This window comes from Bemisia tabaci, chromosome 5 (genome assembly GCF_918797505.1).
Source record: "Bemisia tabaci chromosome 5, PGI_BMITA_v3".
NCBI lineage: Eukaryota > Metazoa > Arthropoda > Insecta > Hemiptera > Aleyrodidae > Bemisia > Bemisia tabaci.
This window is the reverse complement of record NC_092797.1, coordinates 40,995,638-41,019,056: the sequence shown is the minus strand read 5'-3', so window position 1 is coordinate 41,019,056 and position 23,419 is coordinate 40,995,638. Positions and strand designations below refer to the sequence as shown.

Here is a 23,419-nt window from a genome sequence, read left to right as displayed (position 1 = left end):
ATTGAGCACCGAGGGATCATTGTGTGACAGTGTCGCACCAATTTGCGTACCGATGTTTGATGGCTGTTAATGCCTTTGACTTACATAGAAGTTCATGAAAATGGCATAAAAAATGTCGTATCTACGGCGAAGTTCAAGGTTAATCGAACCGAGACGTCGTGGAAATCCAAAACATCTTGCTCAAAATCCTCCAAAATTAGCAAACCATCGAAAATGAGTCAACTTCTTAATTATTGTCTTCTTAGAATGTGTTTTTCCTCCCCAAACAACTAGTCTAAGGTCGTGACATGCCTCGCTTCATCTGCTTTGTTCTCTATCGAACGTTAGGGCCTGTTTCTTCTTTTCAGTTTGTCTACCCAATGAACCACAGATTGCAACAAGTAGCAATTACATAGTATAAGAATTGCTATTCCACTGAGTGTTGTGTATGTTGCCTAGCTCCTATTTGAAGGGGCTCCGTTTATTGAAACTTATTGGAATGCAATTGAAATAAGTTGCGATTTCTCATTGCATTGCATATTGCCTATCTTTCTAAAACATGAGGCTCATTTTTTAAATGCTTAAAATCGGCATAAATCGACTAAATGATGTAAAAATATTGCACTTTAATTTCAGAAAAATTACAATTTTATTGAAAGCAAATTGCAATTAAATTCGCAATATTTTCGTTGCACTGTGCTACTTGGGTACCTTCTAAACTATTCGTGTCTGAATCATGATGTGGCAAGAGGATAGGTTTTCGTTTTTTCCCGGTAATGTTGTAAATATGTTTTACTTTCAAAATTTTTAGTTTTAAAGCTAAAGAATCATCCCCCCGTCTTTCTTTATTCGGGTTGCTTTTCGAACTCAAAGTGCTTCAATGTTTCTCAGGATCCAGCCAGCTTCGAGTAAACTGATGCCTCGCTGATAAAAATTCAGTATCAGAGCCCCAGGAAGCTATTTTACATATTCTACAGGAAAATTATTGCAATTAAAATTGCTGTACATTGACGTTTTAGTTCACGGAAAAAAAGTCGCTCCAATCTATAGTCCAGACTCTTAATAACATCGACAAGAAAAAATACTCTTGATTCAATCCGACTTTTCCTTGAATCGAAGAGCCGAGCCTTTTGATTTAGGCGGATTTCCTTTTGATTCAAGCAAAATATCTGATTGAATCAAGAGTATTTTTTCTTGTTAATGTTTTAAAGAGTCTGGACTCCAGATCCAAGCGCCTTTTTTTTCAGTGTTGATTATCATAGTATTCGAGGGTTAATGATAGGCAACCAACGTCATTTTATTCATTTCGAAAACCGTGCGTTATAGGCCCCATTTATTTAAGTGTAAATGACAATTTTTGGAACTCCGTATCTCTTAACGGGCTCTTACGCGCTTGAAAAATTTGGTAGCTCTATCTTCATAGGGTTATCAAATGTTATAGACACCCACGGAACGGTTATTAGAGATTTCCAAATCGCTACTAACTCGATGTTTTCAATAACTTTAGTTAGGTACTTTTTTTGCCCAGGGGCACTGAATTAGTAAGGAACTGACAACACCTAAAGTGTGCTGTCTCTCAATTTAGACCAACCGTTGCATTTCATTTCAACATGATAGTCCTAACAGCGATTTTTCATTTTGACATCTACTTTCATCGATAAGTCTTCACCGAGCAAATGATGCCAAAATATATTTAGTTGTCTGCAGTCGTACTCAGACACGGTTGAAATATCGAGGGCAAAAGTAAGGAAGATAAGGGAAAGTAATGGAAATGGAAATTGGAAATGCCCAAGATGTTTCGTATGGTGATAATGATTTTCTCTCAACCTTGACTTTTAACACATGTGTTTGTAAATAATGTATCTAATTTTAATTTAATTATTGATGAAAACTTATGGAATGTCCATCGTATTTGTGGAATTGTGAAAAAGACCTTATAAAACCAAGATTTTCCGGAATTTTTATGAGACTCGTTGCCAAACGCAGCGTAAATTGAAATTTTATCATGTCTTAACCATGAACCGTGGAGAAAATTTTCGAATTTGTAGACTGAGCTAGGGACGTACGATTGGTCTTAGATCGACCAAATACTCAGCTATCTTAATTAAAGGGTTTTTTTTTGCTTTCTCAAAATAAAAGTAATGCATATTTTAAACTTTTCTCTCCAATTTATCTCTTTAATGGTAATTTTTGAACTTATATTTTTTGCCAGGATAAAGAAAAAAAACAATTCAAACCTAATATAAAAAATCCTCTCGGATAAATAACGGTATGTAATATCCTTGTCATTTACTAACAATCAGAGGTTTCCTAGCTCAGACAGAATTCGAGATGGTTCTACCCAGAGGTTTTGCAAAAGTTGACTTCGAAAGAAAAATAAGGTCTTCCCAATAATAATCAAATCTGAAGTATTTTTAAGGCCACCTCGGATCAAGGTGGGGAAAAAATGATAAAATGTCATTTTTCTCAGCGTCGTCTTTCTGAGTAACTTACTCTGTAAAGTAACGAAGAAAGGTGAAGAAAAAGAGCAAAAAGTAACAGCTATATCAAAACAATTTAAGGGAGCTTAACCTGAGTACCCTCTTAAGTAATGTTGTATTGCCTAACCGTCAGGGGCTGTCGACGGAACTTCATCGCTTCCCGCCACACGCACTAATAATATCACTTTGAAAGGTTACGCTCTGCCTGTAGCTAAATTACACAAAATAGGTAGTGAAGGAATCTTGTAATGTTAATCAATAAGAATGCCATCGATCAATACGTAACAGCAACAATAAGTACTATTCACTATTCGAAAAAGCACTTGGATCTATTACTAATAAATGTTTTTGTTCACATCAGTCAAAATGTGTGCTGAAAATTTCAAGCTTAGAATTCCTTTTGGAGTAACCTTCAGGGTATACTTGTATAACTCAAGTTATTTTGCGACATCGAGGATTCCAGCGTGCCGCTCTGGAATTCTCGTTGACAATCTTATAGTCGTTGTAATTGTAATTCGCATACTGTCGCAATTAAGCAATAGAAATTGATCGATAGATTTGGGAAACCAATTTTCCAACCCCTTCCTCCTCCCCTCTCCCCCGCCGCTCCATCGACATGGAACGCCATGATTAGTAGTGACGTCTAACGCGACTTTTTTGCAATTAGAAACTTCTATCGTCGCGATACGTCTATCGTTGCTCTTAAAAATTAATAGAAATTGATCGATGCTATCGGGAAAGAATTCAGATCCATTGAACCCCCTCCCTCCTGTTCCCCCAGCCAAACCATTGAGAAACATCACGTTTAGTGACGTCCAATCGTACATCTCTCTGCGATTAGGAACTTCTATTTCTGACTAATTCGTAAATGCGTCTATCTGCATTCAGAAACCAATTTCAGGTACGCTGTTTCTGAAATGAGCATAAGTAGTTGTTTTCTATTGCAAAATGAAGTCCTATTCTAGTGCCGCATGTAGAACTGAAAGTATATAAACGCCTATCGCTGGCAGGGGCTGTCTGCAGCACAGTTCTGCCGTGATATCAGAGAAATCTGTAATTTCAAATTTTCAATATCATGTCTCCTTCAAAATTTTTAGATGAAATCACTGATATCCAAAATGGCATTTGTTTTGTATTTATTTGTATGTATTTTGTAAGAACAAGACACATAAGAAAGCCGTAAGTGCGCAAAAACTTACATTGTCTCGGACAAAATAGCATAGCTGCATGGGGACATAGAGTCAATGAAAACTAAAATTTTAAGCATAAGATGACTCCATTTTTTGCAAATTTCTAACCTGGAAATCCGTTCATTGTGTGTCCAAAACGCAACCATGAAATCATGCAGAAGATAGCTTTTACGACTGCCTTGCCTAATGCTCATATGAAATTAAAATAGTGTATTTCCCCCGAAAAATACACTAAAAGGGTCTCTATGAGTCTGGAAGTAAAATTCGTTGATTATTTATCATCCGATCGACTTTTGAGGGCCTTTAGGATGCTCGGTGGTAATTTGATGGACAAAATGCATTTTTTCTTACCTTCATTATTCTGCCGTGCTAAGGAAGAACGCCGTATGAACATTCGAGAGTTGCCAAATTTCCTTCGATAAAATGTTCATTTTTGAAGAAAGCTATGAATATGTTTCCTTTAAATTTTCAGAATCTTAGGTAAAATTGTAAAATAAATTATCTGAAAAATTGGGTGGAAAATATTCATAAATTTACCAGGAATTTCGCGTTTTATGAAAGGAAAGGCAACGCTTGAAGGTTTATACGGCGTTTTTCCTTAGCACAGCAGTATTGCACTTACGGCTTTCTTCGTTATCATGGCAGTATTATTAACGTAAATAAGTAGTGTTATTTTCTCGGTCTTTTTGGGTTCCATAACGAACATCCCTTTCGTCGCAACGTTCCAGCTCTTTTTCTCCATTTTTTCACGTGTACTGCGGGGGTGTCACCCGGATTTCGTCTCAACTATTCGCTCCAAGTTTTACTCGAGCGGAGCAACTGGATTAAACAGCAGGGCGGCGTTATGTTCCGTCTTGTATCAGCTGAAATGTTCCTCGGCCTTTGGAATTTGTAACTTCACGGAATTAATGTTTTCTCGCACAATGAAGATGCAAAACGATGATTCTCAAAGGCGCAAAATTGGCTTCGTCACTCCATGCAAAGATTCCCGCACTTCACAGACTTTCTCTTACTGACTTTTTGTCAAGTATATCGCTAATCACGTAAACAGTTGCAATTTGAATTCAATCCTTCGTTCGGCTGGATTTTGGATTTTTATGGTAATATTTGATGGAAAATGCGATGTCCAACATGAGCCTCGCCTTCATTATTTTGGGCTGTTTTAAATGAAGCCGACAGCCTCAAGTTCATGTCAAGTAAAAACCATAACGTCCATATTTTGAGCCAATGTTTTATCTTCTTCTCTTTCTTGGCTATGATAAATAGTTTGAGTGTGTTCTCAACTTGAAACCCGAAAAAGCACCCGGAATTTCACATACCCAGGATAAAGTGCTGTAAAATTATTACCACCTCAATCACTCCCGAACCTGATTCTCCAATGAAGAAAGCCATGAACGATGTAATGGCATATCCTGACGAAGAGATTCTCTGCAGCCGAATTCGATGAGGAAATCGTGGCCATAAGATCAGATTCATTTACGTACTCACAAAATACGTCGTTTACAACTTTTCAAGCCATCTTCAGCAAGTTCAAGTGGTGCACGAATGGTCGAATCCTCGAAAGCGAAAACAGATTGGCTCGCGTGAATGAATATTGTTCAGGATTGGCTCGCGTGAATGAATATTGTTCAGGCCGACACAAATTCCCGGAAAGCTTTCAAATATTGGATGACCGTACCGAAGGAAGAGCTAAACGCAGATTTCCATTGGTTTTTAAGAAGAGCAATTAAACGTTAATGAACGTTACTGTCGCTGCAGACCTTTGAAATGGACGAAATATTATAATGAAAATCATCGCCTTTCATCTTTAACTACTGAATAGCGATCGTACATGCCGTTTGCGCCTCACCCAGGCACGGACATGGCGTAAATGCATATGTTCCGTTGATTTTTATCCGTGACCCGGCCTTTTAAGGTTACAAATTACAAGAAGATTATTCTGAAGACTTTCTGGCTTCCACAAGTTTTGGATCGAGCACCCCTTGCCCGGAAAATGGTGACGGAGACGTCTCATGAAATGATGACGGCAGGACTTCAAGGACTCGACAAAGAGACTCTGACAGGGTGTCTACAAGTCCGGAATTTCCGGAAAGTTCGGAAATAATACTGATTTTTTAAGAGCGGTCCGAAAGTATGGAAAAAAATGCGGAAATTCCGCAAGAAGGTCCGGAATTTTTGTCATTTTTATCGCACTTTGAGCGAGAAATTCAAATTTTTGAAATTTTTCGAATGTCGTCGAATGGAGGTACTGAAAAAGTACTGAATTACTTTAGAATTTACCGATAAAGTACTGTAATAGACCTGATTTTGGCCAGCCTGTTTTAGTAGATTCCCTGCTCTGAAATATCACGAGATATCACCGAGATATCATCTGCTACATGACCTCTCAGAAGAAAAATTCATTCGGCGTTCTGGTTTCGTAGAACGCGTTATGGGAAACGCTCATTTATGTATGCTGGTCTCCAGTTAAAGATTGGCCGATTCTCTCCTTGTTTCTTGAGAAACTCATGGACAGTTTAAATCCTTGAAGCCGGATCATGGAGGTCTCAAAAAATCGATAAGCCGATTGAAATATGCTGTTAATACATAAACTTGACAACATTGTTGGAAGTCGCGTTGCGCCACTACCACTACTGTCTCATCTCAACACTTGATGCATCTTTGCCCTCGGAGATGCCATGTTTGAAGTGTGCATACGATGTTGCAGGCGCCCCGAACGATTTTTGCTGCCCTAACGACGATGGTATTCTCGTGATGGTTCGATATCACGGCATCAGCTTTTTTGAAGCATTTTAACGTCTGAAGACTGGTCCCGCTCTTCATCCGTAGAATAATTCTGTCTCCATCAAATCGCTGATTATACATTTTCTGAGGCACTCAAGTCCGAATTCAACGCCTAAATTACCTCTTATCTCCGATACAATGATACAATGTTTATTGCGTCTACGACGCAGAGATTTCCTTCTTGGCGCATGATAAATTGGAGTCTCTATCAAGATTGTGCTTCAGAACCTATTGTATATACCTGTTTGTATATATTGCATTCACCGGTAAGATCAAAGTCTGTGACAGGAAATTTTCGAAAGTAGTCTGATCACGCCTTTGCGACCATCAATTTGAAAACTGGAGTTCACATTTTTATTTCAAATCTGTTCCTTGATGAATCCACGAATTTCAGCCCGGAGAACTCAAGGCCTGTACCTTCAGCCGTATTTTCGAACATCTGCCTCAGCAACGTCTGGTGACGTACGAAACTCAACACAAACCCGGCACAGTGCATTGAAATCGAGGCGAATGCCCCCCTTTTTTGGACAAAACCTTTAACTCGCTGACTTTTGTTAGAAAATTTCAGCGACGCCGCGATTTCAGCGCTCGGAGAAAATGCCCCGCGCACCCACCGAAATTAGTCAATTTCCTTGGGCGTATTATTCGTCATTCAAGTGAAGCTGGAGGCGCCGGCGTGTACCGCCGTGGACAACATGACGTCAGGGGTTACATGCGCGTTTTGTACTTGGTACAGTGTTATCAACCCGGTGAGCATGTCAAATGCTAGTATTGAAATTCAACAAATTCACAGATAGACTGGGCGATAAGAGTGAAGAGCTTTTGCAGCCCTTTTTTGCCCAAACAACTTTAATCAAATATACCAGTGCTTCGGAACCAAGACCGCGACTGTGTCAGACAGACACCAACGATGGATCGAGAAAAACACCCTAGTAGTACACTGAAGATGGGAAAAAGAAACTACGATGACCACCAATACGCTGAAGATTTGTAAGGTTAGGGATGCGGATAAAACTGCGTAGAACCCGGGAAGGTAAATCGTTAGAGAACCTTTTGGAAAAACAATGTGAAAAGCTTCCGTATTGTTCATTTACTCAGAAGGGATTCGCTGATGCCGTGAGTGTCCGAGTACTTTTGAGGCTATGAACGATACGTAAGTTTTATTTTTATTAATACGCTGAAGATTTGTAAGGTTAGGGATGCGGATAAAACTGCGTAGAACCCGGGAAGTTAAATCGTAAGAGTTCCTTTTGGAAAAACAATGTGAAAAGCTTCCGTATTGTTCATTTACTCAGAAGGGATTCGCTGATGCCGTGAGTGTCCGAGTACTTTTGAGGCTATGAACGATGCGTAAGTTTATTTTTATTAATACGCTGAAGATTTGTAAGGTTAGGGATGCGGATAAAACTGCGTAGAACCCGGAAGTTAAATCGTAAGAGTTCCTTTTGGAAAAACAATGTGAAAAGCTTCCGTATTGTTCATTTACTCAGAAGGGATTCGCTGATGCCGTGAGTGTCCGAGTACTTTTGAGGCTATGAACGATGCGTAAGTTTTATTTTTGGCTTATTTCTATTGTATGGAATTCTTAGCTTACTGCGTACCAAGTATTGATACAAAATTTTAAAAACAGTAGGTAAAAGAAAGAAAAAAAATTGGAAAAAAAATGATAAATGTAAAAAACACGAAAAACTTGAAAAAAAAAACTTCAAAAAGCAAAAAAAAAAAAAAAAAAAAAACTGGAAAAAAAACTTAAAAAGTAAAAAAAAAATGAAAAAACTGGAAAAAAACTTCAAAAAGTAAAAAAAAAAAACTGGAAAAAAACTTCAAAAAGTAAAAAAAACTGAAAAAACTGAAAAAGACTGAGAGAAGTAAAAAATGCAACAAAGTTAAAAAAATTGAAAAAAATGAAATCAGAAGAATGAAAGAAATGAATAATTAAATAGCATGAAAAGTGTGATAAATAATGAGTATCACTGTAACAAAGACTGCAGCTAGGAGCCGAAAGACCGCGTGCCTATACTTCTGTCGTTGGTTACAATTAAATTTTCACCAAGTGAAAATATATGCGATTGTTACCTAAGGCGTTTAATTTACCAATTCTAATAACCACTTAAGTCTGCTTCGTTGTTTTGTAACGAGACTTTCGAAGCTGAATATATATATTTTAGATAGCTCATAGTTTGCAAGACAAAAAATTGGTTGCCATTGCATTAAATCAGATTTAAAGCTAAATGGCTAAAATTACTCCCGATCGTTCGGCTCTAATCTGCAGTTATTTGGCAGCTTCTGCAAAGCATCAGAGAAGTAGAGTCGATGTAAAATAATTATACACACTTCTAGACTACGATAGAAGATCGTCAGTCAATATAGCATGCAAGAATCAAGATGGCGGATCTTCTATCGCAGTCTAAAAGTGCGTAAACTTATTTGGCGGTCTCTTCTGTTAGGTAATTTGGCTGTCTACTGCTTTTTGTGAAGTCAATATGTCATATAAATTGCATATCGACACGACGGGAAAACTCCCGAACCACATAACTCTTCTGCGATGTTTAAAAATCTCCGCTTTATTTTTTAAAAGGAGAATAATTCTTGGAAAATTCTACAGAATTTTACCTCGCGTGGAGAGGAAAAACCACGGAATGTTTAAAACATCGACGTTGAGTTCTGCAAGCCAAAAATAACGTTTGACAGGGAAGTCAGCGATGTCGCAGACCTAGTTATGTGGTTTGGTTTGTAGTTTCACCCATCCACATGAACTAATGATTACTGTTGAGAAATTCATTATCACCAAAGTTGCTTACACATCGGATCTTACTTCTGTTCCCCGTACTTTAATACATCTCTGTATTTTCAATCCAATGTTTTTCTATCATCCGGAGAACTCCGGCCTCGCCAACCATTCGTCCTTAATAAGGAGATCCTTAATGTGTCAGTGATGCTCCCTTGTGCGCTTTCTCATGGAATAATGACAGGTTTAACGCTATGCAAACTGTCGTGTTTTAAAATATATAATACAGGGTGTTTCAAAATTAGTATCCACTTTGAATATTTTTCAACGTATTTAAACACTTATTCAATCGTTTTGAGGTCGACCTCTTTTCCGTTAATTTCCACTTTTAGGCCCCTCGAGGGCGTTCCGGCGTTTGCCAATATTCGAATTTTTCCACCGGATATTCCGGATGGATATTTTCTTTTGAAACACCCTGTATTTATGCTCTGGAATTGCTCTCACGGTCGGGACGAAATCGCCGCACTGTGTGCGGGCAGAGACGAAACAGACAGTGAGAGTAAATTGACTGCATTTTGCAATTTGGAACTTTAAATTCTGCCTCTTTTGGAAAATCATGTATGTGCATAGGAAAACTAATGGCACATACGTTGTTTTTAAACCGGGCTAGAATTTATATTTCCAAATTGCAAAATGTAGTACAAATAGGTATGCCTTTTAAAATACGTAATACAGGGTGTTTCATCCACCTTGAATATCTTTTAAACAGATTTAAATATCGAAATACGCCATTTAAACCTTTTGAGGAGTACCTCATTTCCGAAAATTTCCCCTTTTTGGCCTCTAGAGGGCATTTTGGCAGTTTTCAATGTTCGAATTTGTTCTGAGGATACGCTAGGTGGATAGCCTCATTTGGAACACATTTTATTTAAGCTCAGGTATTGTTCTCACTGTCTGGCCGAAATCGCCGCACTGTGTGCGGGCAGAGACGAAACAGGCAGTGTGAACAATTAGGTAAGCAAATGTCATTAGGACATAAACCATCAAAAAGTACATTAGAATCAAGGAATTTTTCTTCTCAAGTTGGTTTGCACCCTCTCTGAGGATTGCGGACTCATGAAACTGTCAACAGTGGCGTGGCGTGAATTGCGATGTATCGATTGTTATGCCTTTTAAACCTATGGTAAAGAATCGATAATTAAGGTGTTCGCTGCGAACACCCTGTTTATCGATCCTTTTCCATGTGTTTAAATGGCATAACAATCGATGTATCGCAGTTCACGCCACGCCACTGACTATCAATATCCGCACAATATAGGATTGTTCTCAATGGCCGATTTAATTTACACCTGTTCAATCGAGCATCTCAGAATTATTCGCTACCTACACCAACTAATAATATTAGGACATCTACATATGAACTTTTTCCATTTCCATCTACATCCACTGGTATCACTAAGCCCTTCCAAATTTCTTCCCAATTTTTCTTTTGCAGTTCTGTTCTTAGGAAAAAATTTTCTACGGATCTGGGTATTCCCCTAGAAATTTTAAAACCTACTAGTGCGAAAAAAAGACGGGGGGGGGGGGGGGGGAATTACGTCCACAACGATCAAAACCTGTATGATTCTCATAGTTCACAAATTTATCATGGCTCATTATATGCGTCAACTTCTTGTGTCACGCTTGGATCCTGAGAGATATTGGAGCTTCATAGTCTTTCAGCATCCTTTCTGGCCTGACAAGGCATACCCGTTTTATTTTCGTTATTTGTTCTTGGTTGTTCGGCTCTCTGTGATGAGAATATCGCGCGGCTTGATGCCAAATTCGATCTTCTGAGAGAGCCAAATTCAATTAAATAGCGTTCTTTTCAATCGCCTTTATATCCTATTTACATCAGATTCGCCAGTATATTGCCTTTGTATCCTATTTACATCAAATTCAGAGAGCAGATATACATGAACGATTCTTCGACGCCAGGATAGGTGAGAGATGTTGATTCTGAATTGCTAAAACGTAGTAAGTGCATTCAATAGGTGGCCCAGTATATAGCCTTGAGCTTTAAGCAAAATGCACAAACTTATATTTTTCTTTCTCAGTGAGGAGAATTTTTCCGAATCTAGTCCTTTTTTCCTCGGAACTTTTCTTCGACAAACTAAAGTTGTCTAGCAGTCCTCTCTAAACAGCCTCATCATGGTAGGTGTTTCTTGATTTTGGAATCGAGCGGATTTTTCGTTGAAAGCAAGAGTGGCCACGTTGTGGAATGATCCTCACCATTCAATTTTCGAGTTTGCATATGCAACGGTATTTTTAGACAGATCTTTTTGCTTATGTTTTTGCGCGTTTGGTTCCGCGTTCTGATTATGAGAAGGTGTCGATCTCTTAAATCGTTTTCGTTGGTAGCTCATCTGGCCGTGCGTGACGTCTGATCAGCAATTTTTCACATGGATATAAACTTTTTTGCACTCATCTCTCCTCTCTTCTCTCGGGTCCTTAGAAATCCTGTTTCATACCACTGGAGCAATGGATCAGATACCAAAGTTATAGGAAAATAAGTTTTGAAGACAAGTCGTTCAATTGTCGAGTTCTCTCGTTGTATTTTTTATTTTACACCCAATAGAGTAGCTAACAATAAGTATAAGTTTTTCATGGGAAAGTGGGTTACAATTACATACTCCTCAGTGGGAGTGGGGGAGGGGCTGTACTTCGACTTACAATCCCCCCCCCCCCCGGATTTACCACTGTTTATGTTAAATATCGTTTTGAAAGTTCAAGTAGCTGATCTCTCACTCAATTTTTCGGGTTCCTTTATTTTTATCAGTTCTTTTAAAAAACCATATATATCCTCCTTCCATATATTATTCATATAGGCCCATAGAATAAAACTCTCTAAAAAATGGGACTACTTATTCGTTAACTAGATGAATCAATCATCTAAGCTTGATGCTGTTTTTTTCTTTTTTTTCTTTTTCATCTTCTTTTTTAAAGTTCCAATTTAGTTATTGCCAACAGTCATTGTGTTTTGAAAGTATTTGTTTTTTCCCTCCTTTTTTCTTCATGTCTAAAAAAAATTAAATGGTTTCATGCATTTTTTAACGCAGCTGAAAGAATGATACCCGCGCTTACTATGTACCTTCTCGTGAGGAAAAAAAACAGTCCAAACAGAAACAAGAACCAATTTTTGACCGACTCCTCTTCTTTCTTCTCTTGCATAAGTACCATGAATTAAGTGATAATTTGAAAGTAAATCAGTAAGTAACTAGTAAATAGAAAGTGAGTAAGCAAGTAAGTAAGTAAATAAGTAAGTAAGCAAGTAAGTAGGTAACTAAGTACCTAACCTCGAGTAACCTCCATCCCGCACATGAAACATCGCGCTTGATAGTTTCCGTCCCTAAAAGCAGCGCGCTTGAAAGACATCCAACATGGAAAACCATGTACTTCGTAGTTTTCTTCCTCGAATTGATTGGAACGGTTAAACAAACTACTTTGAAAAGACCGATATTCCTGATGGAGCTCGACCACAGACTTTGACTTCCATCGATATTGATAGAACTCAGTTCCATTCCAGTGGAATACACCAGTAGAATGGAACTGAGTTCAATCAATATCGATGGAAGTCAGTTCCATTCCAATGGAATACCCCAGTAGAATGGAACTGAGTTCTATCAATATCGATGGAAGTCAAAGTCTGTGGTCGGGCTGCTGAAGGGGTGTGTCCATTAAAGGGAGCAAGAGGTGCGAGCCGATCTCGCATGTCGCAAATGGGAGCTGACACGATGAGATCGGACCTCATCAATATGAGGTCAATGCTCATCGTGTCAGCTCCCATTTGCGACGCGCGAGATCGGCTCAAGAGCGCGTGTCACGCTTACAGTGTGGGCTTCCCTGCCTCCACCCGTACGACAGGGTCCGTGCCCCATGGGTTGACGCACTTGGACCCATGGGACATGGACCCTGTCGGATGGAGGCATCGAAGCTCACACTGTGAAGGTGACACGGGCTCCAGGAGGTCCCGGAAGTTACGTTTCGGCAACGACTTGCATTCACAGCTGTGGCGCTCGGCGACGGCAGAACCGCCGTCAGTTCAGGTAAAAGTGCCGTCACGACGGTCCGTCCGACGATCGGGTGGACGACCCGCCGAACGGTCTGCGGAAGACCGTTCGGCGTTCGGTCGTCGCCTGACCGTTGGACTTCGGATCCGTGTGGCGAGCACTAGTAGGAGGGATCTACAGACTCCGCCCCGACTAGAGGCCATGTCCGAGGATGGCGATTGGTGACCATAAGATCTGTGGTCCATGACCTTGAATTACCTCGCGTTTGCCCTGGTAAAAGGAGTGATCGTGAGTGCTCTGAGTATATGTGTACATTCAGGATGATTGTGTGGTCATCAAATGTGGGTGCGTGCCCATGTTTGATGATCACGCGATTACCCTGACATTACGCATTCGGAATGATCATTATCGCAGCTTTTACCAGGGCATGGTTACCCTGCTGCGGTAAAAAAAAGTCTGCCTCTGCAGCACGAGTCGGCGGGTAAGTGGTATCATGTAGCCATTTTTGTGTCTTGTAACTGCCATTTTGGCAGTGATGCGGCATGGGAAGAGTTATGCGATGCCTTTTTATCGTCGTCTTGGGTTTCAGGGGCAAGCTTAATTTTTACCGTGGCTGACTGACTGACTGACTGACTGACTGACTGACTGACCGACTGACCGACTCACCGACCAACCGACTCACCGACCGACCGACTCACCGACCGACCGACTCACCGACCGACCGACTCACCGACCGACCGACCGACTCACCGACAGACCGACTCACCGACTGATTACGGGACTGACCGCGACTACGGGGCTGACCGCGACTACGGGGCTGACGCGACTACGGGACTGACCGCGATTACGGGACTGACCGCGACTACGGGGCTGACCGCGACTACGGGACTGACCGCGACTACGGGGCTGACCGCGACTACGGGACTGACCGCGATTACGGGACTGACCGCGACTACGGGGCTGACCGCGACTACGGGACTGACCGCGACTACGGGGCTGACCGCGACTACGAGGCTGACCGCGACTACGGGGCTGACCGCGACTACAGGGCTGACCGAAAGACTGACTGACTAAAGGAGGTGAGGCACTCATTCACTTTTGATTCAAGAAAAGATACCAAATGTGATTTGTCAAGCTCTCTGACGTGGTTGAAGTGGCATGCGATGTATCACATCGATGAGGTCAAAAATCTGCTGAGATTTTTTACCGAATCGATGCGATAAATCGCATGCCGTTCGACCACGTCGGAGAGCTTGACGAATCACCTGAATCGTAGAACTCATCGAATTTTTCTACGATTCTCAATCTGTGTTATTTTTCTTCTCCGCTGTCTTAAAGACAGTGGAGAAAAAAAATAATACAGATTAATCCCTAGTAAAAGTGATACAGCCTGACGTCAGGCTATGTTTCATAAACTACCCTAAATCAGACTGATTCAGGCTGATATCAGGTTGATGTCAGCCTGAATCAATCAGACTCAGGGTAGTTTATGAAACATAGCCTAACATTAGACGGACTCACTTTTACTAGGGACTGAAATATCTAATTTTCATTCCAGTTTGTGTATTTCTTGTCATTAACTCACCCATTCATCCAAATTTCCCGCATGTACTAAATGAAGTTGTCTGACATAACTAGTGAGTAACTATAATTATACCCTGCCTGTTCTGTATCCTTCCATCCTTTCCCTCATTTTAACAACAGCACTAAAGTATCACTAACCTATACTAAAAAGTCTTCAGTTTCTTACTTTCTCGTATCCTCTTCCTTCCCATTCATACGAAGGGTCTGACGCTATTTTTTAATTTAGAAATATTGAACTATGCAGTCTATGTATGATAATCATCGAATTTTAGTCATAGCCTTGCCACCGCACCAGCCACGTAACTTGCTCTCCGTTCTGCAAATGACTTCTTTGCCTGAGCTTCGCCAAAGAGATGCGCCAGCGTTTACATCGTCACCATTCATTCTGGTCACCAAACTCGCCTTTTTTTACGGAATCTCTCATCAACTGTAATATAAATACTTGCAAGAATCTCCGGCCGCAAGGTCAACCATCGCTATCATTCTGCTTCTCAAAGGATCACAGATAAGGTGGAGAGTTTGCAGGGCTCACAGCTCCCTCCATAGCAGTAGAAAAGTAGAACCCTCATATCATTCAAAATGCTCTCCAAGTAAAAGGAGTAGGAGAAAACGGCAGATGGGGATACAGAAGGAGAAGAAACATCAGGAGCTGCTGGAGAAGAAACAACAGCAAAAGAAATAACAGACAAAGAACAGAATATATAGAAGTAAATAAAAAACAGAGGAGGAGGAGGAAGAAAAACAGCAGCAGCAACAAAGAAGGCAGCAGAAACAGGAACCAGAGAAGCAGCAGCAAGAACAACGTCTTATACTGTCTTACTTTTAGGTAACGTGCGCTAAGAGTTCAACATAAAGCTGAAAATCTCAATACAGATGGAAAAAACCCACATGAGCACAATTTTCCCTCATAGAGATATGCTGTTTGGTGCAACTCTCTTTCGTAACTGGTGTTGCACCAAACAGCATATCTCTTTGAGGGAAAATTGTGCTCATTTGAGCTTTTTCCCTCTGTATTGAAATTTTTAGCGTTATGCTGAATTCTTAACGCACGTTGGCTGTGCGTCCACCACATTACTTTGTGTTTATATAATTTGTTATTTTAATTTCTCAATAGTTAAATTTTGATCAGTTTTTAATTTTATTCTATCAACAATTTCAACTTACAATTTTCAATTTTTTGAGCAACAGATTCTTTCACATAGTCACCCTGTCAGTGTACTTGATGTACTTTAACTAAGCTACTTATCTCTAAAATTAAATTTTTGAGTGCTAATTTTAACCTTACAAGATTATCTACATTTAAATGTCAGATGCAGCTGAAAGACGAAAATAGTTCATTACTTGGATTAAACAACACGCTAAAAAACAGAAACAAGAACAGCAGTAGTAGCAGAAGAAATAGGAATAGTAGGCGCTGAAAAGAGAAAAATCCTTCAACTTGCAAGATTCAACCCAGACTGGAAACGAAACAGTGGCAAAGAGGAATCAAAAGAAGAAGTAGGAAGAAGGAGGAGGAAAGGAAGTGATTGAAGAAGCACCAGCAGACGAATAAAATTTAAATGAGCATAGAAGCTAGAACAGCAATAGCAACCTCAGGAAAACAAGAAAAGATCCTCTATTTAAAATATCCAAATCACCTTTAAAATGAGGAAACAGCAGAAGTCAAGGAAGAATCAGAAAGAAAAGTATAAGACGGCGGAGAACGAGCAGGAGACAGCGACGATGCAACGGACAAACATGTGCAGAAGAAGCACTATCATTAGCAGGAACAAAAGTAGTTGACAAAGGCAAAAAAGTCGTCGATCGGCAATGTTAAAATCCATTCTAAGCTCGTAGAGTCCAGGCGACTTTCGCTGTATTTCATCGCAAAAGATAAAATTTCGCTGTCAGAACTATGATTTTACTCTGTGTAACCAGACGTTTCTCCAACGCAACGAGTGTTTTTCTCAGCGTAACGAAAAAGTATGAAGGTAACGGCTGCCCTCGTCGTGATGTACTAAATCAAATTTTTCATAGTCGGTAATTAAATGTTGGTGAAATTGGTACAACCCTTCGTCATCGAACTGGGCGAGAACATTGATGAGGCTGAAACTGACACAATTGAAGCTTTTGTCCCTTTTACTGTTCCCCCTTGTATTGTTTCAATACCGTCAATTCGTTTTTATTATAGTTTTTTCATGTTCACATCTTCAGCTGATATCGAAGTAATGCTTCGCAGCCTAACAGCGAAACGAAATTCACCCCTTATTACAGTAACATATAATAAACCCAATTTGGTCTTTAATTGATTCAGGAAACCACGATAAAGTGGAAACTTAAGATACTGACGTAAAAACTTGCATAGTTTTTTGCAGCAGTCATGTATTCGTTATTATTACCGTGGTTTGTCACCGGTCTTTAATACTATGGATGTTACCACAGTCTTCTAACTTTGTAACGATAGTCCTTATTTGATCATTCGGGTCACCATAGCTCCCCAAAGCCCCCTTTTCAACCATTTTTGTACTTGAAAACGAATGGTTTTAGTAGGAGCGGTATAAGAATTACTGCTAATAAGTATATTTCAACCAGGGCTGACGATTTGCGAGTAATTTGAGCACCGGCGAGTGAAACACGAGTAACTTCCATCGGTGTCTTGGAGTGTGTTAAGCGATCGATGGAATGATGACTTAACCTCAGAGAATTTGTTTTTCTTGCGGTTTATGCGAGTTACAGTGAGTAAAATTGAGAGGGGTGAGCAAAGAGAGAGTAAAATCGAGAACGGCGAGTAAAATGTGAGGAAAGTTGAGAAAGAGATGGAGTAAGGAGTGAAAACTGAGAACGGTGAGAAGAAGTGAATAAAAAAATGTGAGTAAGAAGTGAGTAAAAGTGAGTAGAAGAGAGTAGAAGTGAGTAGAAGAGAGTAGAAGTGAGTAAAAGTGAGTAGAAGAGAGCAGAAGTGAGTAAAAGTGAGAAGAGGAGAATAAAATTGGGAACAGTGAGTAAAAGTGAGTTGAATTGAGGACGATAGCAAGTGAGGACAATTTCGAATCGTAGTTGCGAATGCGAGAGAAAAATTCGCGAAACTTGAGCGAGAAGCGAATCGGCAGCTCTGATTTCAATACTATTCTTCACCTATTTGCAGAAATCCACCACTGTGCAACTGTTGAGAATTATTTAAAAACCATTGGAGGATTAAAGTTTTAAGAAAAGGTTTATTACTGATATTTTTTGCATATGTCAGTCAGCTTAAAGTATGGCCGGATCCAGCATATCGGCAACATTGTCTTTTCTCCATTTAAACATATGGAAATGTATTGATCCTTGGAGGGGCCAGGTGCTCTAACAAGAATCGATTATTTAGCATAGATTTAAATGTAGGAAATCCGGTTTTGCCAAATTGCTGGATCCGCCTCTGGCTTAAGGATAGATTCCACGATATAATTGACAGATTTTTAGTCAGCTATGACTTAAAAATATAAAATTCAAACCAAAAACTTCCAAATTGTAGGTTCCTTTGCAAAAGTTCACCACAGTGCAACTATTGATAACTATTTAAAGCAACATTAGAGGATTAAAGTTTAAAAAAAAGTATTATTACCGATCTTTTTTGTATGTGTGAGAAAGCTTAAAGATGGCTTCCACTATATATTAGCACATTTTTAGTCATCCATGACTTGGAATAGTATGAAATTCAAACCAATAACTTTCAAATTGTTGGTTGCCGTTCATGTTATTGGAGATTTTCGTTTTGTAGTTCCGATAAAAGCGCGTCATTGCAGTAAAACGGCACACCCCAGTGTTCTTTAGCGAAACAATATCACTGATGCAATGCATCACTCACAATGATTCAGCGTTAAGTAATCAACTTATATTTTATCATGTCTGAAAAAAGTAACCAAATTCTTTAAAACAAACACAATAATTGAAAACAATATTGCACCTGCCGGACAACTTGACATCAACATAATGGAGTAATGCAATAATGCATGGCATACTCGGCATGTGCTTTGAAAATGCATCATGATTTTTCCTTTTCTGGTTTCGTTCTGTGATCAACCAGAAGAAAGTATTCGCTCTTGATTGTATTTCTGGTTTCAAGAAGTACACCTTTTATTAACATTGCAATCATCATTTTATTTTTATGGTTTTTCCTCTCTTGTCATTCCACGATATAGCATGTTAACACCTTATTTGGGCAGAATTTAAATAAGCTAACCACATGTGCCTGGTTATGATTCATATCCTGGCGAATCTGTAATTTTTCAAATATTTAGTATTAATCAAAGCCTCCTTTTTGCGGCTAATTTTTCGGTGCATAGTGCGGAGTTAGTGTCAAATTTGTGAGTGCTTTCAGCTTGGCGTCGGGCAAACGGATAACTCTCACCTGGTATGTATCTGATAGTCTTACCATTATTCTCTTTCAATTTAATTTATTAATGCACTGTCCGTCCGAAGCTGACAATTATCGGACTTTTTTTTATCACTCCTACACTCTGCGTAGCAAGATAGACTGGTAAGGGGTCGTAACGACGTAACGATCTTTTTCGGCATTTTAGACCCCCCCCCCCCCCCCCCCCCCCTGGGGAAGCGTTACTGCAGTAACGCTTTTGTGATGTAGCGTCCCTATCCTTTAACACGTGAAAACAAAATGGCGTAACGCTCTCCTCGACCCCATCCCCTCCTCTCATCCCCTAGAGCTTACAGTGTTACCTTACGTAATTTATGGACGGTCTGTAAGCATCACCAGAACTTACGACGGTTGTCCAGTAAGTAAATTTTAAGATTCGATATCCGCCAAACGACTGGAATAGTCAAATCACCCTATCCGTCAAATGTCAAGGCGAATAATCACGTATTGGAAGACCTAACAAGTTCTGCGTGTTTTCGATGCAAATCTCTTGGTCGTTTGGTTCATGTAAAGAAAAGAAAATCCAATGAAGAGACTAATATTTTTCTAATTTGACAGTGCGGAACTTTTGTACCGTTCAAATGTCTTTGTCAAATGTCATTTAACCAATATCATCCTTGTCCGTCCGAAAAACATCGAAGAATAAACGGCCTGCAGGGCTCTCCTGTGTCCTTCTTAAGCGCATTAATTATTTTTCCTACTACAGTAGACTCGGGATTATCCGGCTTCGTATTATCCGGACTCTGGATTAGCCGGATCGATCTTGCAACCATGTAACTACGCACGCCTACGTAAACCAAGCTAGATCGCAAGGTATTCCAGTTAGTGGACCCATTCTGAAATTAAAATGGACCCAATAAAAAACTTCATAAACTTATTAAGATCACATAAGAATACTGTGGTGTTGGTTGGTGGTATTTGTTTTTCCTATTATTATCCGGATTTTTTTTTATCCGGATCGGTCCCGGCACCAATTTATCCGGATAATTCAGAGTCTACTGTATCATCAATTTTTAACCCTCCATGAACATAAATTGACAATTTTTTTTTAATTTTCTCTTTTCCAGAATGCCGCTGTGTTTCCTGCATGTTCCTCATCGGTATGTAAATCATATTTGAATTTTTTTCGTTTTTAAAGATATCAGAGAGTAAATTTACCTGAAATCGAGCTAAAAGTACATACTACGCCAAATTGGATGAAAATCCTAGCATTTAAGCTTATCTCAAGTCTCTAAATTTTATGAATTTTATGTTCTCATCGATACAAAATGCACGTATTTTCAGCCATGTTGAGGTGCAATTACTGTTTATTTTGCACTCTTATTCATCGGCTGAACGATTTGAGAAAATGCCGTGATATCGAGGTGAAGAACGTGTTATTTTTAATGATCTTACAAAACCATTGGAGTAATGGCGTATTTGCCGCGATATTGTGGTTTTTATCCCGTCATTTCTCAATTTTTTCTTACAGAACCGTTGGCATAATCACGTATTTACCGCGATATTGTGGTGATTATCGCGCATTCCTAACTTTTTATGAAAAATTCGCTTCTGAAATTTAGCATCTTTCTTTGATTCCGAGAGTAAATGAGCGTAATTCGGATTGCTTTAAGGAATCTGCCGAAAATAAGGCACGCGATAGTGAGATCAAAGTCGCTTAATTTCTGACTAAGTATATAGAGATACTGAGCTAACATCGTGCATTCTTTGCGATTTTGAAATGAAACTCGGGTAATTCAGCGCTTTTCAGGCGCGGAAACCAATGGAGCAACTATTCGAACGCCGGAGTAGGTATGTTGTATCACGCGAAATTGAAGGAGAATCATAGTTTCTCGCCTATCTCAAGTCACTGGCAATAATGAATTTGAAGCTCTCGTCGATATAAAACTCGCACTTTTTCCGCGATGCCGAGATGAAGAGCGCGTGACGCCTTTTAAATCATGGAATCCATGGAAAATATCGTGCATTCTTTGCGATTTTGGGATGAAGCTCGGGTAATTCAGCGCTTTTCAGGCGCGGAAACCAATGGAGCAACTATTCGAACGCCAGAGTAGGTATGTGGTATCACGCGAAATTGAAGGAGAATCATAGCTTCTCGCCTATCTCAAGTCACTGACATTAATGAATTGGAAGCTCTCGTCGATATAAAAATCGCACATTTTCCACGATGCCGAGATGAAGAGCGCGCGACTCCTTTTAAACATGGAATCCGTTAAAAATATCCTGCAATATTTGCGATTTTGAGATGAAACTCGGGTAATTCAGCGCTTTTCAGGCCCGGAAATCAATGCTTTCATACTTTATTTTCTAATTGGAAAACTAGTCAACATAATTTCTCAAACACTTCCTCGTTTTGCAAAATATTCTGGAGAAATTTTAAGGTGTACAGTTGACTTGTTTCACTTCGAAAAAATAATATAAGAATAGAGATTTTGAAACACCGCAATTGACATACTAGCTTCCGCGCTTTGACCATCGATAGGTATGGGGAAAATTAACCAGAATCAGCCTAATTGAATTTCACACTGCCTAATTTCCTCTCATAACTCAAACTGTTAACAGAAAACTGAACTGCATAATTCCTTTAAACTGTTTGTAAATTTCTCCTATTTTATGAAAAATTTTCCCACAAAATTTCAATTCATATAGTGTTGCCTCGTTTTCGGTTTAAAAAATAAAACATCGCAGACAATTTTCAATCATGGAAAAATGGAAATCGAAGGTAAAACTACTAGACCACCCATCTTGTATGCCGCGTTGACAAATTTTCGACCCTTTTTTATTTTTGTGAAGGAGAACGAACCAATATCATTCCTTGAAGTGTTCACAGATTTTTCTTTACTCAGAGAAGAAAAATCACGGAAGTTTTCAAGAATTGACGTTTAGTAGTTTTCCATCTAAGAAAATAGGTATGACAGGAAGTCTGCAACGTCGCAAACCGTGGTCTGGCTCTGGTACTTTCACCCTCGAAATGTCTTATTCTGAATAATTCTGGTTGATTCCATCCTTAAATCGCCTTCATTCCTACGTGATACCAGAGTACATACTCCATCCACGCTCTTCTTTTCATGAGTATGGATTGATTGTGTCATTTCACTTGATATTCAATCAGCGTTTTTTAAACACTATTTGAATGAAGGCAAAGATGTAAGATCTACATTTATGGAATTTCCGACGAATTTCAATCATTTTATCGATCGTAAAAATCTCGAAATCTTTTGAATTTCGTCAAATAGAGGCACTGAAAAAGTACTAAATTTTTCTGTTGAGGAGGCATTGAATGTCTTGGGAATGTACAGAAAAAGTACTGTAAAAGTACTGATTTTAGGCCAGCCAATTTAGTAGACACCCTGCCGGCCGCAACATAGCGTGTAACCGTGAATGGTCCTTGTGATACTCTGGCTTTATGATGGCATTGTATCTCTAAGTAGTTTTTTGTTCCAATTTTACGAAAGTGTGCCGAGACCAAGAACAGCGCAAAGTTCCCTACAATAATAATTGCGAATATCAATCACAAATAATGCAAACAACGCTCCTTCAAGTCATGCTATTTATTAACGCTGTAGGAATAGCGCATGGTTCAACCATATTCTGAGCGTAACAGTCATACCCAGGCGTCAGATTATGAGCGCCTGCAATTTTCCGTGTATGCAGCACGGACATTCTTTGAACACGAATAGTTGCATCCAAGAGTTGGCATCTTATAGTCGCGAAACGCCCTCAGTTCCTTCGCTTATGACAACTGAATTTGTCACGTCATTGTATATTTGCATATTCTTGTTGCATAAAGTCAAAAATATTCTTGTTTCATAAAAGAAAAAAGAAGAAATAAGCAATGAACCAATAAAAATATAGAAATAAAATCGGGGCTAGCTTTTCACGGCCGTCTTACCCATCTGATATTATTCTTTTATTTTATTTTTTTTTCGAATTTCGAATGTAGCATATATATAGGCAATGCATCGTGTTATGTATGGCGGTAAAAAGTGAATATCTATACATTTACTGTAAATTTCTCGTCCCTTATTTGTCAGCGTCCTAAAATGATATTGATGACATAATGAGAGGCTCTCTCCTGAGTGGACGCGAGAATACCAGCGATAAAGTGCAAATCACTGGTTTTTACAGGGTCATCGGAGTGTAGGAGAAAATGGGGTGGATAAAGGAGGGATTGAGCCCTGCAAATTACATTTTAATTAATATTCAGTGAGAAACTTAAGTGGAAGTGTTTTAAT

The 23,419-nt window shown here is 39.4% G+C and overlaps 1 protein-coding gene across 1 annotated transcript in view; it reads left to right on the top strand.

Moving 5' to 3' along the window:
• The window catches only part of LOC109040683 (uncharacterized), a 272,839-nt gene that overhangs the window by 11,370 nt on the left and 238,050 nt on the right, over positions 1 to 23,419 (top strand). The window contains exons 2-3 of the mRNA XM_072300729.1: positions 19,096 to 19,163; positions 20,252 to 20,284. The gene's annotated coding sequence lies outside the window, so the exon portion shown is untranslated. The remainder of the gene's footprint in view (positions 1 to 19,095; positions 19,164 to 20,251; positions 20,285 to 23,419) is intronic.